Here is a 19,015-nt window from a genome sequence, read left to right as displayed (position 1 = left end):
CTCTTTGGAGATTGTTGGACTAGATGCTCGTTTCCAAGGACAAAAACAACAGGAAAGGAGAAAAGAAGGGTGGTGAAAATGCCTTAGAAAGCAGACTCCAAGGAAGGTGGTAACTGGACACAGCGGGGGAAGAACAAGGAAAAGTTGAGATTTTTGTTTGGATTGCAAATTTGACCATGTTTTGGAAGAGGATAGACGAGGAAAGGAGAGAAACAAATTTAGTTTGAACTTGCTGGTGTAAATGTCTTTTATATAAAAGTCTGGGGCTCAGAAGAAAAGCTTGTGATATAAATTTGAGAGTCACAGGCATTAGCTGGTAACTGAGACACTGGCAAGGATGACACTGTCCAGAGGGAATGTAAAGAAAGCAGTGGTTAATAAGCATGTAGGGAGGAGGTTATACTCTGTTTTGAGAAGCCAAAGGAGGTGTGGATCTTCTCTCCATAAAAATGTACAGCAAATATTTTCTAATTTTCAAAATTCAAAATCATAAAAAGAGAAGAAAAGAGAACACTCTACAAGAGAAGGAATACATGTACCCCAACATAATGCTTTATGATACATAGAATATGTATATGATATATATTTTAAGAACTCAATTTTATCTAAGTTTATAGTCTTAAAAGTATAATTGCATAAACTTAGGTCTCAAAATATCAAGCAAAAATTAAAGTGAGCATAGTAAATAGATCCTTTTACACTCTGGTTTCAAGCACAATGTAAATTGGGCAGGAGCACAGAGCTTGAATTGTTTTTTAGTGTTTAGAGGAACTCAAGCTGTGAAATGTGCCTTTAGCCAGCTTAGGAAAGGAGGGACACATACCTCTTTTTATTATTAAATTCCTTCTTCCAGATGGCTTGCCTAAAGTAACAAAAAATTAACAGTGAAAACTAGAAACAAGCATAGTGTGCTATCTTTCTTATTAAGTTAATGCTCTTGACCTACCATTGGTGGACTATGCACTTTTTTTTTTAATAACTTTTTTTTAATTAATTATTTTATTTTTGGTTGGGTTGGGTCTTCGTTGCTGTGCACGGGCTTTCTCTAGTTGCGGCGAGAGGGGGCTACTCTTCATTGCGGTGCGCAGGCTTCTCATTGCGATGGCTTCTCTTGTTGCAAACCACGGGCTCTCAGTGAGCGGGCTTCAGTAGTTGCAGCACACAGGCTCAGTGGTTGTGGCTTGTGAGCTCTAGAGCGCAGGCTCAGTAGTTGTGGCGCACGGGTTTAGTTGCTCCATGGCATGTGGGATCTCCCGGGACCAGGGATGGAACCTGTGTGCCCTGCATTGGCAGGCGGATTCTTAACCACTGCACCACCAGAGAAGTCCCTTTGGAGCATGCACTTTTGAATTATTTCCCACGAGTGGCAACAGACTTGTGTTGATCCATCCAGAACCTCTGTGTATAGCAGCACTGTTTAGAAAAACTACCAATCCACATCTCTCCTCTTCAATTTAGAAATTCTCTAAGGGAACTTTGCAAAACTCATTCAAGGAAAAAAACCCAAAACAAACCCATGTTACCTGAATCCACTGTACACTTACAGTAACTTAACCTGCAGAAGAAAGAAAATTAAATTCTCACTGAAACCTTCATCCCTTATGAAATTGAATCAACACAATGGTTTGCCCTTCGGTTTCATCAAACTTGATTGTAATTAATATTTTGAAGTTGTATTTCAAAATCTCTCAGGAAACGAATAGGAGGAACTCAAAACTTTCACATTCTGCTTGCTTGGGGCATTGGTTGTGATTGACTGTGAGTTTTTGCACTACAGAGAATCTTCAGGTCTTTTTTTTTAAAAAATAAGTATATAAGTTTCTATTCTATAATAAGCAAATAAATATCTACAGAGGAAAGGAAGGGAAGAAGCCATTATCCTTCTCAGATTTTCTTTTCTCAAATTCCACCACAAATGGACAAAAATCACTTTAGTAGTGTTCTTAATTTCTTGGACTTCATCAGCTTTCTATCTATTACCTTCAAAAACAAACAGCAAGACTAACAGGCTCTGTCATTAGGAGCTGAGTTCTTATCAGGCTCATCCATGTGAATAATCAGAGGAATTGCAGGACTTCAACTCCAGTCAGCATCTTATGCCTGATTTTATTTAACTAGAGTTCCCACGGCCTTGGTGCCCCTGAAAAGAGCATTTTTTTGTCCTTCACTTGAATGGGCCAAATGTTTTAGATGTCTTCTTCCTGACACTTGGAGGCCTGAGCTAACAGCATTTGATGAAAGATGTCACTGATTTTCATTCTACTAAGTAATTTACTTGGGCTACCTTTTTTTTTCCTACTGACTTCTACCAATTGGAGAGTGAATGTTAGTGGCTCCTGTTGCTCTCCACTTTGTGAAGCATGGCACACATAAATAATTCAACTGCATTTCACAGAGGAGGTCAGCATGCAAAGGGAGCCTCTGTAGAAACGGCTGCTGAGCTTTCCAGAAAGAGCTCAAACACAATAAGAATATCTAGGTATTAGGACAAATGGACTGTGAGAAGAGAAGGAAAGAGGGACACAACCTGTCAGGAGAAAAACATTTGGTTTATTTCCAGAAAAAAGTTCGCTGACTTTTGGCAACAATTCTGAATATCTTTTGGAATGCTTTAATTCTTAGAAATAAAAATGTAACAAAATGCTAAAATTTATTTCAATAATCAGGTGATATTCAAACTCTTCAGCTACCTGTCCATAAGAGGCACTGGCCAATCAGAAGAGATATATAATAACAGCTCTATATAATAATATAGCATTTCAAGATTCAACATTTATTGAGCATCCAGTATTTACATGACTGTTCTAAGTGCCCTCACAGGCCTGAATACAACTAACCCTCACTGCAATCTCCCTGAAAAGTAGTATTTTATTTTTGTTTTAATAATAATAATAGTGAAAGAGGTAAAATACCACACCCAGCTAAGTGCGAGAGAGCTTTTCAAGACAAGCTCCTTAATGTGAAATTAAATATCTTTTTAACTCTCACTTTTTTCTCTTTTTTTCCCCTCTCCCCTTCCTCCTCCTCTCCTCTCTCCCTACCTCTCTCCCTCCTTCTCTCTCTCTCTTGCATTCTCTCTCTATCTCCCACAAACACATAGCGCACAGACACACATACATGTGCACACACAGAGAACTTTCAAAGTCCTTTTCATCTTAGCACCTGCTGCCTCTTATGCCGATGCTATTAAATAGTGTCATTTTCTAAAGTGCCTGTTGAACTGCTCTGTTTACCAAACTTTTGACATGAGAATTAAGATACTCTGTGTCAGATCAGTGTCACACAAAGTCAAGGAGTTCCACTGACCTGGCTACTTGAGTTTCAGTTAATTATTCAGTAATTCTAATCATTATACTGTTTATATCTAATCATTCCTACCCCACGGTTACCTGCCTCAGCCTAGCTTATTCAATCTTAGCTCCCTTTTTTTTTTTTGGTGGTGACCCTAATGTCATCTTAAAGAAAATGCTTCAGCTCTCCTTGTAGATTACAGAATTTTGAGTCTCCAAGCAGTGCTTCTTCATTACTTTTAAGGAGCTGAAAGTCTCTGTAATAAGCATCTTAAAGGTATTTTCATATTACTTCTGCCCCTTGTTTGCATGAAAGTATCTTCATCTAAAACAGAAATAACCACCAACATTACTGAGATCACAAAGTACCCGTGCCTAAGCGATGTGCTTTTGACTTAAATTCTCATTAAATTTTCACCACAGTCCTTCAAGGAAGATATGTTCATCTTCATTCACTTGGGCTGCTATAATAGAATACCATGGACTGGGTGGCTTATAAACAATAGGAATTTATTTCTGATAGCTTCAGAGGCTGGTAAGTCCAAGGTCAAGGCACTAGCAGATTCAATGTCTGGTGAGGTTCCACTTCCTGGTTCATAGACAAACATCTTTCCACTGTGTCCTCACACGATGGAAGAAATGAAAGAGCTCTCTGGGTCTCTTTTGTAAGGACATTAGTCCCACTGATGAGGGCTGCACCCTCATGACCCCGTCACCTCCAAAGCCTCCACCTCCTAATACCATCAAAATATTAGGAGTTAGAATTTCAAAATATGAATTTTGGGTGGACACAAACATTCGGTCCATTACAATCATCATTCTCACTTTTACAAGCAAGAAAACAGACTTAACAGAGGTTAAACAAATTAATTAAGGAGGCTGTTAAGTAAAATATACAGGGTTGGAAAATAATCTCTCTGAATTAGAACTCTATATTCTTTCCTCACTGAGGCCCTGTCTTCACAAGCTTGTTGTATGTGTTTTATGTTTTATGTTTTTTAATTAAAAGCATATAAAAGAAATTACAGAAGCATCATCAATAGTAATCCAACTATCATTCTGCACAAACTTTGTTGAATGGGCAGTTTCCCTATGTCAACGTAATTAAAACATATTGCTTAAAGAAAAAACCTGTTTCTACATGGAGAACAAATTTTGAGACTATGCTGTATAATTTGGGGCATTATAATTGATAAATATTTGAAGTTTACAATATAGAAATTGCCTGCCAAATCAGGCATACTCCATCTATAAAGAAAATTCAATGCACTGGTCAACATTATATATTCTTTTATTCTTCTGCTTTGAGAACATTTTAGAAAGACAGTTTTAAAAAACCTAGAGATAACTGACTCACTTCACTGTACTCCTGAAAGTAACACAACATTGTTAATCAACTATATTCCAATATAAAATAAAAAGTTAAAAAAAAACCTAGAGAATTTAGGTCTGTGGATAAAATATACAAGGAAAAAATATCACTTTTCTTAATAAAAAAGACTTAGTTTAGCATTTGGTCATTCCTCATGTTCATACCGGCATCAAGGACTAGTATCAAACATACTATTATTAACTCCATATATTTCTCTCTATACTGATAGACTTACTAATATTCACCTCTACATGAATAGTAAAGGACATTTTCATTCAAGATTATGTCAGTATGTCTGAGAGATCCATTATTTGAACAACAGTGTTATACCGTCAGAATCCTTGGAGCAAATTTAGAGACCACTTAACTTGGTTTTCTGACAAGGCCAGAGGCCAGAGCTCTTCAAAAGGGCTTTACATAAAGATGTCATGGACTGGACAATCATCATTCTTTTTTTTTTTTTTTACGGTACGCGGGCCTCTCACTGCCACGGCCTCTCCCATTGCGGAGCACAGGCTCTGGACGCGCAGGCTCAGCGGCCAGGGCTCATGGGCCCAGCCGCTCCGCGGCACGTGGGATCTTCTCGGACCGGGGCACGAACCCGCATCCCCCGCATTGGCAGGTGGATTCTCAACCACTGCGCCACCAGGGAAGCCCAATCATCATTCTTTTTAACCACTTATCATCTCAGCATTCTTCCTATGTGGGGCAATTTTACACTTTATAAGTCTTCATAGCAGGAAAAATAGATTCCCATCCCAGAAGTGAGAAAATATAAGCATACATTTCCGAGGTTCCCTTGAAGCTAGGATGTAAAGATAAACCTGAACTCTGCCAATCACATGCATCCATAACACACTTCAGTTGAGAAGCCAGTCTCTCTAGTTGGCAGCATTAGCAGTTGCTATATGGTTGAGAAGTTGACAGAGAGCAAACTGTCACAGCTGGTATTCAATGAAGGCAGCAACAGTTTCATCATCAGGCCAGTGCTGAAGCGTGGCTTGGGTATAAGTCGTACTTTTCAGCACTTAGCCTGGGTCTCCAGTCTCCCAAGTATACTGAGAGCTCTCTAACATCCCTCTAATAAATTTTTATCCTGCTAAAATTAGTTGGAGTTTATTCCTATTGCTTACTACTGAAATACTATTGATACAAACTATTGATCTATTTTAAAACAGGATCAATACAACAGGATGCTTTTTGCTAACAGACTGTAATGGAAAACAATTGTTTTTGAATCAGAAGAGGAATATCAAACTGATCATTTATTGGCACTTCCCTGGTGATCCAGTGGTTAAGACTCTGCACTTCTGATACAAGGGGTACAGGTTCAATCCCGGGTCTGGGAACTAAGATCCCACATGCCCCATGGCACGGCAAAGGAAAAAAAAGAAAACTGATCATTTATTGAATGTCTATACCATTTAAACAATGGTAACTCTAGTAATTATCATTATTAGTACAGTAGTCAGAATCTTGAAGATCTTCTTTCCAGGTCTATCCCTGCTGCATTTCTCTTCCTTTTATCATGAGTTGGATCCAGTCCATCTGCTTCTCCCTTCTAACTTTACTCTATTTGATGATAAGTTCAGTGATATGAAAATGGTTGGTTCAATATGTCCCAACCCATCAATATGCTGCTTACTGGGGAATATGGCTCCTAAGGATCACAGGTGTTAAAGTGGATCCAAGAAAACTGGTTAAGCTAACATTCAGTCCTAAGTCTTGCACACTGGCACTGTGAGGATCAGCTACCACTCCCTTTCTGCATTCTAAAGGGGAATGTTTCTGAGTTCAGGTTATTGGATTCAGGCAAATTAACATTTAGCTAATCTTTTTATTATGTATATTAACTATATCTATATTATATAAAAACTGTAGCTGAACTCTCTCCTTCCACCCCCTGTCTAGACCTGAGTCACGGCCATTATTTGATTTTGATGTTATTGGCATTTATGTGCAGAAATCTGCTCTTAGATTAAATTTATATTACATATAAATTAGTAATATTAATCTGAGCTAAATCAGATGAAAAACTGATTTTAACTAACAATTTTATAATTAACAACTTTCAGTTCAAACAGATATCAAGAACTGAATATTAAAACACTAAGTTACTATCAACGTGGAGGAGAAATGAACAACCACATTTTGAATTTAAGAATGGTTGTATTATTGACAACGAGAGAGGCCACCGCAGTGAAAGGCCCGCACACTGCAACAAAGAGTAGTCCCCACTCCCCACAACTAGAGAAAGCCCACATGCAGCAACGAAGACCCAATGCAGCCAAAAAAATAAAAATAAAAATAAATAACCACAATGGAGATTGGTTCAAGATGGCAGAGTAGAAGGATGTGCACTCACTCTCTCTTGCAAGAGCACAGTAATAACAACTAACTGCTGAACAGTCATTGACAGGAAGACACTGGAACTCACCAAAAAAGATACTCCACATCCAAAGACGAAGGAGAAGCCACAATGAGATGGTAGGAGGGGTGCAATCACAATAAAATAAAACCCTGTAACTGCTGAGTGGGTGACTCACAAACTGGAGAACAATTGTACCACAGAAGTCCACCCACTGGAGTGAAGGTTCTGAGCCCCACATCAGGCTTCCCAACCTGGGGGTCTGGCAATGGGAGTAGGAATTCCTAGAGAATGAGACTTTGAAGGCTAGTGGGATTTGACTGCAGGACTTCGACAAGACTGCGGGAAACAGAGACTCCACTCTTGGAGGGCACACACAAAGTAGTGTGTGCATCGGGACCCAGGGGAAGGAGCAGTGACCCCATAGGAGACTGAACCAGACCTACCTGCTGGTGTTGGAGGGTCTCCTGCACAGGCGGGGGTGGCTCTGTTTCACCGTGAGGACAAGGTCACTGGCAGAAAAAGTTCTGGGAAGTACTCCTTGGAGTGAGTCCTCCCACAGTCTGCCATTAGCCCCACAAAACAGCCTTGGTAGGCTCCAGTGTTGGATCACCTCAGGCCAAACAACCAACAGGGAGGGAACCCAGCCCCACCCATCAGCAGACAAGTGGATTAGAGTTTTACTGAGCTCTGCCCAACAGAGCAACAGCCAGCTCTACCTACCACCAGTCTCTCCCATCAGGAAGCTTACACAAGCCTCTTAGATAGCCTCATCCACCAGAGGGCAGACAGCAGAAGCAAGAAGAACTACAACCCTGCAGCCTGTGGAACAAAAACCACATTCACAGAAAGACAGACAAGATGAAAAGGCAGAGGGCTAAATACCAGATGAAGGAACAAGATAAAACCTCAGAAAAACAACTAAATGAAGTGGAGATAGGAAACCTTCCAGAAAAAAAATTCAGAATAATGATAGTGAAGATGATCCAGGACCTCAGAAAAAGAATGCAGTCAAAGACCAAGAAGATGCAGGAAACGTTTAACAAACACCTAGAAGAATTAAAGAAAAAACACATAGAAGAATTAAAGAACAAACAAACAGAGATGAACAATACAATAACTGAAATGAAAAATACCCTAGAAGGAATCAATAGCAGAATAACTGAGGCAGAAGAATGGATAAGTGACCTGGAAGACAGAATGGTGGAATTCACTGCCACAGAACAGAATAAAGAAAAAAGAATGAAAAGAAATGAAGACAGCCTAAGAGACCTCTAGGACAACATTAAATGCAACAACATTCACATTATAAGGGTGCCAGAAGGAGAAGAGAGAGAGAAAGGACCTGAGAAAATATATGAAGAGATAATAGTCAAAAACTTCCCTAACATGGGAAAGGAAATAGCCACCCAAGTCCAGAAAGCACAGAGTCCCAGGCAGGATAAACCCAAGGAGAAACACACCGAGACACATAGTAATCAAACTGACAAAAATTAAAGACAAAGAAAAATTACTGAAAGCAACAAGGGAAAAATGACAACATACAAGGGAACTCCCATAAAGTTAACAGCTGATTTCTCAGCAGAAACTGTACAAGCCAGAAGAGAGTGGCATGGTATATTTAAAGTGATGAAAGGGAAGAATCTTCAACCAAGATTACTCTACCTGGCAAGGATCTCATTCAGATTTGAGGGAGAAATCAAAAGCTTTACAGACAAGCAAAAGCTAAGAGAATGCAGCACCACCAAACCAGCTCTACAACAAATGCTAAAGGAATTTCTCTAAGGTGGGAAACACAAGAGAAGAAAAGGACCTACGAAAACAAACCCATAACAATTGAGAAAATGGTAATAGGAACATACATATCCATAATTACCTTAAACATGAATGGATTAAATGCTCCAACCAAAAGAAACAGGCTTGCTGAATGGATACAAAAACAAGACCCATATATATGCTGTCTACAAGAGACCCACTTCAGACCTAGGGACACATACAGACTGAAAGTGAAATGATGGAAAAAGATAGTCCATGCAAATGGAAATCAAAAGAAAGGTGTAGTAGCAATACTCGTAACAGATAAAATAGACTTTAAAATAAAGAATGTTACAAGACACAAGGAAAGACACTACATAATGCTCAAGGGATCAATCCAAGAAGAAGATATAACAATTATAAATATATATGCACCCAACATAGGAGCACCTCAACACATAAGGCAACTGCTAACAGCTATAAAATCAACAGTAGCACAATAATAGTGGGGGACTTTAACACCTCACTTACACCAATGGACAGATCATCCAGACAGAACATTGATAAGGAAACACAAGCTTTAAATGACACAATAGACCAGATAGATTTAATTGATATTTATAGGACATTCCATCCAAAAACAGCAGATTACACTTTCTTCTCAAGTGCACACGGAACATTCTCCAGGATAGATCACATCTTGGGTCACCAGTCAAGCCTCAGTAAATTTAAGTAAATTGAAATCATATCAAGCATCTTTTCTGACCATGACGCTATGAGGTTAGAAATCAATTATAGGGAAAAAAATGTCAAAAACACCAACACATTGAGGCTAAACAGTACACTACTTAATAACCAAGAGATCACTGAAGAAATCAAAGAGGAAATCAAAATATACCTAGAGACAAATTACAACAAAAACACAACAATCCAAAACCTATGGGATGCAGCAAAAGCAGTTCTAAGAGGGAAGTTTGTAGCAATACAAGCCTCCTCAAGAAACAAGAAAAAGAGGTACATTGTAAAGGCAGATGCCACAGTGGCAAACTGAAGCTTTCCATCTGGAAATGATGTAAAATGCATGCCTCAGAGCTATCTTGGCCAAGGGATGAGAGAGAGCTAGAGTATTCATACCCCCACACCCATGTTATTGGAGTAACATTAATAGCCAGGTGCTTCTGGCCTGTGGTATAAGCCAGCAGTGTGTTCCAGCAGTCCAAAGCTACGGATGTTGGCCATTTAAAATCAAGTTGACATGCAAAGAAATGGTAAAGGGATCTAAGAGGATACTGGCAGAGCACTGACAGTATGTACTACACCTTTGTTAGCTCAATGGTCAAGCCAAAAGGATACTGTATTATAAATACAGTAGTGATGTTTACCTAAGAATGTTAATATTAACAACTTCTCAAAGAAGAGACAACCTAAGTGAAATTATCCCACCTACCCTATCTCTTTCTATCATTTTACTTTCTTTTTTCCTATAGTATGAGTTTATATATCTTTATCTTTCCCCTTCACATAGCAGGGGCTTTGTCTAACTTCCTCACCATTGTATCTTCAGGGCCTAGGAAACTGCCTATCACATTGTAGGTACAGACAGCAATAAATGAATGAACAAATGAATGTATTTTTCAATATGTCTTTGACTAAAGTGATCCACAGTTTCTATCAAGACTGTGTAATCAGAAAAGCCATTTATAATTGTTAGATAATAATTCCTTATTCTAAACAACTGCAGGGTAATAACAATATTATATTCATTTTATATCTCTAAGAGCCACCAGTAAAGACTCTTGCACATAGTAGACTTTACATATTATTCAATTTATTGAACTGTTACTTATTAAAAAAAGTACACTATTCCCTTTCATTTGTATGACTACTGATGTTTTAAAACACTTTAATTATCTCATTTATTTCTCACATCAGCACTCTGAAATAGGTTGGTGTTATAATTCCAATTTTGCATATGAGGAAGAATATATTTTCAAGAAAGTTGAATGAGTTTTTCCAATGATGCAAAAGGTAGGGGATAAACCCATGTCTAACTCCTAACCATTTATTCAGCACATGTATGCTGAATGTCTGCTCTAAGCTCAACACTGTCCTAGGCTCAGGGAGTAAAATATAAAGAACAGTTCCTGAATGTAGAGAGTTTGCATTCCAGAAGAGGAGGTATATGTCTACAAAACCATTTCCAATGGGTGAACACATGATGCAGGGGTTAAGATCCCAGGTTCTACTGCAAACCAGTTTGGTTCAAATCCTGATATCACTGTTTTCCAGTTCTGTCCCTCATCCTGAGCAAATGACTGACCCTTTCTGGGCTGCAATTTCCCCCATTTCTGAAGAGGTGCATGGGAATTCTATGAACTTTATAAGTTAGTTATAAAGATTAAATGAGGCACATAGAACCACACCTGGCACATAGTAAGTGCTTAATATATATCAGTTGCTACTATAAATGCTGAAAGAGAGATCTTCTAGGTGAAGTGGACGAAGCAACAAACTATAGCTCAGGAAAATAAGAGTAGCACAGATTACCAGAGGAACCCACAGTTTAACAATCATACAAGAAGGAAGAGAGAAGAAACAAACTTAAAGTATGTCATGAAATGCCATGACTAGATCAAGAAGCCATAAGTAGGTGAATACTTTTATAACACAGGGACAAATCAGAGTACTGGGAAAAGAAGACAATGCAAAATAGAACTGGAATGGGCCAATATGAAGAAGAACCTGCTATTCTAAGTTAACAAACTTTGATTTGACCCCGTAGTTAATAGGGATCCATGGTGGATTTAAGCAAGGTGAGTAACACGGTCAGATATGTAATTCAGAAATAATTTTTGCTGTTGTAACAATATGAACTTTCCTTTTGTTTTCAACATGGAATCTAAGTTGGAGGTAAACTTTGAAGAAGATCAAGAAACTAATCCAGAGAAGAAGAGATGATGGGAAGACCTGAACTAAAATAACAATGCACATAGTAGAATAAAAACAGATTTGGTGATGAGTTGCACAGGTAAGATAGGGAGAGAGAAAAATAAAAGATGATGAGATTTGGGACTGGGTCAATAATCTAATGAGGAATGTTGCAAATATCATAAATATTTAAGAAAAAGAAGAGGTTTGGAGAGAATGCAGGAGAAGATGAGAATGGGTGCAGATTATAACTTCAGTTGTAGATGTGATCTGGTGCTCTTTCTATCTACCACACTCTGCTATCTGAAAAAGTATAAATTCATTAGGATTTTATTCTAAATGAAAGAAGACAATATAAGTATAAATGTAAAGTGGTAAAAGAGTTTGTATATGGCAAAAGCTGAATTCAAAAGGAAGAACAAGGATGATTCCATTGCCAGAGTCTAAAGAATCCTTCAATATCCTGAATCCAGTGCCAATCCTCAAGTAAATATTCACCAAATCTGACCACACACACACACACACACACACACACATTCACAACTTATATGTAAGTGCAATGCTTTTGTTTTTAACAGCAAATATTGAAAGTGTTCTGCACTTCTTAATTGCTCAATAAATATTTCATTTGATGGTCAGCTGCTTACATGATGTTTCATTCCTTTATCAGAAGGCTCCAAATAGAATTTTATTGTGTCTTTACTGCAGAGGAATTTAAAACCAGAATTTTTATTTTGTGCTCATCATATTTAATGATAATAATCACCTTCGATCCATCAAAGTAATTTCATATCTAAGCGAGAGACAGCTCTTCTCTTAAAATTCTGATAAATTTGTTGTGATACAATTGCATTGACTATGCAATTAACAAGTAACAGGGCTGAGACTGCAACCCTGGAATAAACAACAAAGCAATTTAAAGTGACAGAACTGTCAGGTGAGTGAATCTCATTTGACAGTCTTACCCAGTTTTAATATCTTACTATTTGTGTTCTGGGAATAATGTAAATGAAGCATGAGAATAGGTTTGTTGAAGGTTTTTTTTTAGCATACTTATTCATGTCATAGCTAGTCATCATGCTGAGGAATTTTGAAAGGTTACAATGAAATGGTGTTTACCTTGGACTGTACTTGTGAAAGTGTGTGTATAACATGCAAGCTAAGGTTCAGGTACAAAACACAATCTAACCTCTTTCAAAACGAGCTCTTAAGACTGTAGGTGAATGTCATGATCTATGCATGATTTATTTAATACCGTGGAGCCTATTTTTACAATAAAAAGGCTTCAGGTTTGACATTCATTTACTGAAAATATAGAAAACAATCTTATCCATGTATGGGTTTCACATTGACATGTGTCACAAAACTCACGGAAAAAAAAGTTTCCTCCCGGGTTGTATATAATGTATTCACTGGAGAGTTTATTCTAACTGCAATGTAGATCGAGTTGTTGTTTGTTTGTTTTTTTCCACTAAGCATACATTCAAAGTTGCACATACACTTTGTCCTCAAGCAACTGTGTTTCCAAACACAGGTCTGGCCAAACTGAAAGCAGGTTTAACTACTCTTCCACCCCATTAAAAGAGAAGATGGGAATTTGTAAGTAAGATAACACCAATATAAAAATTTCTGCAGATAAGAAAGTGCAAGTGTGCTGGTTTTCCCTTCTGCTCGTAAAAACATAAATGCATGTCCCCGTCGAGTCATTTCCCAAGGGGCAGGAGCATACCTACTGCAAACATTGGTCACATTGGTATAACTCACATCCAATGAACAGGAGCCAATGATTGGTACGTGCCCTAGACACAATTTTGTTCAACCAAATACCTTCTCCTGAATTCCTGACTTTAAGAAGTAGTCAGTAATATTTATTATGTACTTGGGAAGAAATTGGAAGGAAGTGTAAAAAGAGAGGAACAAAGCCAAAGACATGAGCCATCTTTGCTCTCTGCCTGGAAAGTTGCTTGTCCCCTGAGTGTGTAAGGAAGATCCATCAAACTGAGGTAACACAGTTGGTGGCATTTCTTTTAGGAATCATAATCATAGGAGCTGTACTCTAATGTTAACCTTTATGAAGGATGCTTTGTTTCCATGAGTTTCTATCTACTATTTGATAAATATCTAGACTCCTCAGATAATATTAAAATTACAATAGTGTTTACCTTGAAAAAATTTAAAGACTCTGCAAGACAGAGTTAGTCCATGCTTTCTAATACATATGTCACTTATCACATTTTCAAAGCACCTTTTCTTTACTTCAATGAAAGAATAATATTTAACAAAAAGAAAATGGGGCTGCAAGAGTTCTTCATCTGGCTTTACCAGCAGAGTCTGTTTCCTCTAGAAATAGCAAGAATACAGGAAGATGGAGCATGTCAAGTAAGTGAAGAAAGGTGTTTGTAGCAATCCACAACACAATAGTCAGAATTCTGAGCACTGTAATGTCTTACCCCTCCTCAGAAAGCTATAGATTACGTCCTCCTTGCCAAAGCAGATTCTGAGACTCCCAAGATAAACATGACCGTGATCCAGCAGATTCCTGGATACTTCATAGCATTGCTTTGGGATATAAATAATGAACAGAAACCCATAGACACTCATGCTCCAGAAACAAATAAGGAAGAAGTTATAAATTGCCCTTTCTTCTCATGAAGCAAATCCAGGTTGTAAAAGAAACCAGCTATGATAGGTAAGGATAGTTACTGAAGTTATGGCCATTTTGAGCGTTAGAGCATTCATCAGAAAGTTCTCTCACACAGACAAATGAAAGGTTTCTAGATATATGATAGCAAAGACAAATGTGGTCCATATCCTAAAGAGGCCATAGAGGTGTAGATAGCTCTGATTGTGAAATCTTTCTTAATATTGTCATAATTCCCTTTTATTTTGTCAAGGTCTAGGTGAGTAAGTGAACATACAAAGGAATAACCCATAACAAAATATTTAAATGTCTGGAAAGGAAATCTACTCTTTTGCCCAGGAAGTAACTCTATTTGACTTTTCTCTCCTCAGTACCAACAGGTATACAATAAATGGACACTGAATTGAACTGAATATACTATCCCAGGGATGGCTTCAAGATAACCATCTACTACTGCAAGGAGCTCAGTTTGCTCCATGTGAAATTTTTCTTGTGAGAATATTCCTGTTGCCCTTTATAGTATTTGGTAATTGTACTGGTCAAGAGAAATACTCTCCTGTAGGTATGATTACTGCACCTTTGCTTAAAAGATGAGAATGATAACCTCTAAGTGGAAGACTCAAACTCATTATTTTATTTTATTGGTTTATTTTTTATGAAGAGCTAAAGTGCCTTATAAGGAAGTGCCTTTGATATTGTATAGATGCTCATGCACTTAAGGACAGAAATAAGGAGGTTAAAGCTGTGCTGTTTGTGTTTTTCAGTCAAAGTAAGGATTTTGAATGTATTTCTTTTTTTTTTTTAACAGAGAAAATATTTTTATTTTTACTTTAAAAAAAATTTTAACATCTTTATTGGAGTATAATTGCTTTACAATGTTGTGTTAGTTTCTGCTGTATAACAAAGTGAATCAGCTATATGCATGAGGCTCCTACAGCAGGAAGGGGTACATGGGCACAAGTACTTATCAAACTCATTATTTTAATCAGTCAATACAGCACAAAATTATCCATGATTTAGATTTAGGGCATGCATAAACATATTTTAACAAATGTATTTTAATGAATAAAACGCAGAAATCAATTCAAGCAAGGACCTGAATAACAGATACCAGAGCCTGTTCTGAAGAAATCATCTTAGCAGCTTATGCTCAAAGACTGTGGCTTGGCTGAGAATTCTTGTGACAATTAAATCTGGAAACTTTAGCACCAGGTCTTCACAGAGATCAACAATTGTGGAAATACAAGATGGAAAATGTAATCTTCAAATTAACTACTATTTAAGAAAAGTATGAAATGATGACCATGAGATTAGCAATTAGAGCAGAAAATTTAAGTTTCTAGGTATCATGATCTTGAATATTTGGGTATTTAATGTTTTCTGTGTGTCCCAGAGACTGTGCATGTGTATTTAATAAACAATTAACACTGGTGAGACTGCTTGGAAACTTCAGTGGTTGGTGAAGTTGGTGTACTTTTTCACTGTCTCCTCTTTCCATTGTGACCTCTAAAACTTCCAAAGGTCCAAGGGCTCCCCAAGTATTCACATCTAATTGTGTAGGAGAAAATATCAAATGCATGATATCTCACTCTTGTTACCAATAAGGATTAAGCAATTCTTCCTGGGATACTTGTTTTGTTTTGTTTTGTTTTGTTTTTTAAGGAACTCTTCAGGAAAAGGAAAACATCTGAGTAAAAGAGTGAATTGAGAATGGTGGAATTTTAGTCACCATTCAGGAAGAAAGTTTGGTAAGTGAGTAATCCAAGTGTTCACTGGATGGGAGAACAGTTTCTGCTGGTTTGTGTAGGATTTGAACCCAAATGCATGTTCCTCTTGGCTCGGAATAGTATCTAACAAAAATGCTCTCTTATAACCTGATTTCTAGCCCCCCTCACAGTCATTAATGTGTTAGACAACAAAGAATTAATATGAATGTGGACAACAGGAAACATTTCATTCATCCACTTTTTTATCCCTTTAATAAATATTTGACTGTCTGTTATGTTTGATGTTCTAGCTCAGTGGTTCTCAACAGGAGTAATTTTTACCCCCAGGGAACAACTGACAATGTCTGGACATACTTTGGGCTATCACAAATGAGAGGATTTTAATGGCATCTAGTGAGTAGAGACCAGGCTGACAGTCTGCTAAACATCCTACAACATCAGAGCAGGCTCCCACAACAAAGAACTGTCCAGCTCCAAATGCCAATAGTGCTGCTGTTGAGAAGCCCTGCTCTAGGGATATGATAGTAAACAGGACAAATAATTGTTCCTATATTTGTTGCCTCCTATTATCACTATAATAAAATAGTGTAAAAGACTGTCTAGTTGCCATCTTGTCCCTATGGAAATCCAAAATTGGGAGGCATATTAATACTTGACTTAATAGACAGTTAAAGAAACTGACAGTTATTGACCACCTGTTTTGGCCAAACACTACACAATGTTACATACTATGAGGCATAGTCATACCTCTTTCAGTGTGGTACATACATCTCTTTCTAACTTGATCAGTACCTTTTTAGGTCATTATGGCAGAGTCCTTGTGGCAGAAGTTACAATCCCAGCACCCTACACCAGCATTAGTTTTTACATTTTCTTCAAACCCCCTGGATTCAAAGCAAGACTCTGGCTATCATTTGTTCCAGCTACTTCTACACAACTGTTGGCCAAATTCCTCCAAACTGTAAAGATGTTTATGATATCCTTCTTAATGTCAAAAGACTTCTACCAACCTTAATTGTCTGCCAAACTTTACCTTCTGTTTCTATGATCATTGCCTAGAAGGAAACCTGAAGTTCATACAATTTGCGTTTTAACATCCATCTCAATACATGACCTTTGTTTCCTTGTAAGAGATTCAGGGTACCTTCTACCAGTCATCATGGGTCAAAATTCTTCACTAGAACATGAAATAAAGGATAGGAAGGGAAGCCACAGACAACATGCATTTAACTTAAGATACGGTAAAATTCTCATCAGTTGAAGGCTCTCAGAACATGTGAATAGATGATGGATGATTCTTCATTTCTAAAAAGATCAAAGATAGATAGATAGATAGATAGATAGACAGATAGATAGATAGAGTACTTTAATGGATTGCTTTTATATTTATGGAAAACATGAACTTGTTAGGGATATTGAATGTTTTGGATGGCACAGCCAGGACACAAAATAATCTTGAGAGACTGAAGAGATTGGAGTAAATCTTACGACATGAAATTTCACAGGGATAATAAAAAGTTTTGTACTTGATTGCAACAGAATTAAGAGCATTATAGGATAGTGTTTCAGAGCACAAACACTAGAGCAGGGCTATCAGGGTTCAGATTCTGGTACCATCACTTGTAAATAGCTGTGTAACTTTTGACAAGTCATTTGACCTCACTGTGACTTGCTTTCTTTATCTATAAAATGGAGTTAATTATAGTTTCAATTTCATAAGGTTGTTTAAGAATTAAATAAGTCAGTGCATTAGAAAAGCACCTGACATAAAGTGAGTTCTATATTAAGTGTAGTGATGGAGGGAGCATGATTTCACTGCAGCAAGCATGCAGGAAAACATAATTAGGGAAGAAGAGGTTAGTCAAACTCAATTTGAGTTTTAAAAATGAGATTAATATTAAAATTAAAGAAATAAAAAGCCCCTGTGCATTTAGGCTGCATCATAGATCAATAGCAATTAGATCAACAAGAGGCGATAATCTTTTGCTCTCTGTTATTCAAACCACATCTGGATGACTGGTTAAAGACAAAGTAAAGGGCATATGAAGGAGAGAAAGCAAGAAAGAGAAGAGATTCAAAGCTACATCCAATGAGGAATGACTAATTCGAAGGCAATGGAGAAGTTTGGCCTAAGAAAGAAGAATCTCTCAGGAGATGTGGAGGACATGGTGGCTGTCATCAAATATCCAAATATCTGTTATGTGCAGAGGGGTTAGATTAGATCTATATTACATCCAATGGGTACAATTATGAAGAGAAATGACAGGGAAACTAAATTCAGCTCATTACATTTATTAAAGTTTTCTTAAAGAACATTTCAGAGATGGAAAGGCCCGTTTCAAAATGTACAGCATTCCTTTTCAGTAACTATTCAAGAATAAAGTTGGTGGGAATTCCCTGGAAGTCCAGTGGTTAAGACTTCGTCTTCCATTGTAGGGGGTGTGGGTTTGATCCCTGGTCAGGGAGCTAAGATGCCACAGGCCTCACAGCCAAAAAAACAAAAACATTTAAAAAAACGGAACCAATATGGCAACAAATTCAATAAAGACTTTAAAAATGGTTCACGTCAAAAAAAAAATTTTTTTTTAAAGAATACAGTTGGTGGGCTTCCCTGGTGGTGCAGTGGTTGAGAGTCCACCTGCTGATGCAGGGGATGCGGGTTCGTGCCCCGGTCCGGGAAGATCCCACATGCCGTGGAGCAGCTAGGCCCGTGAGACATGGCCGCTGAGCCTGCGCGTCTGGAGCCTGTGCTCCGCAACGGGAGAGGCCACAACAGTGAGAGGCCTGCGTACCACAAAAAAAAAAAAAAAAAAAAAAAAAAAAGAATACAGTTGGTAAAGCAGACAGATATCTTACTCTTGCTGGTAGGTGAAAGAGGTGGAGGAAGAGTTGGGGGTTGATAAGGGAGGAATGACCAGGAATGGTCATTATGCA

The sequence above is a fragment of the Lipotes vexillifer genome, unplaced genomic scaffold, assembly GCF_000442215.2.
Source record: "Lipotes vexillifer unplaced genomic scaffold, Lipotes_vexillifer_v1.1 scaffold409, whole genome shotgun sequence".
Lineage (NCBI taxonomy): Eukaryota > Metazoa > Chordata > Mammalia > Artiodactyla > Lipotidae > Lipotes > Lipotes vexillifer.
Note: the sequence above shows the minus strand (reverse complement) of the source record.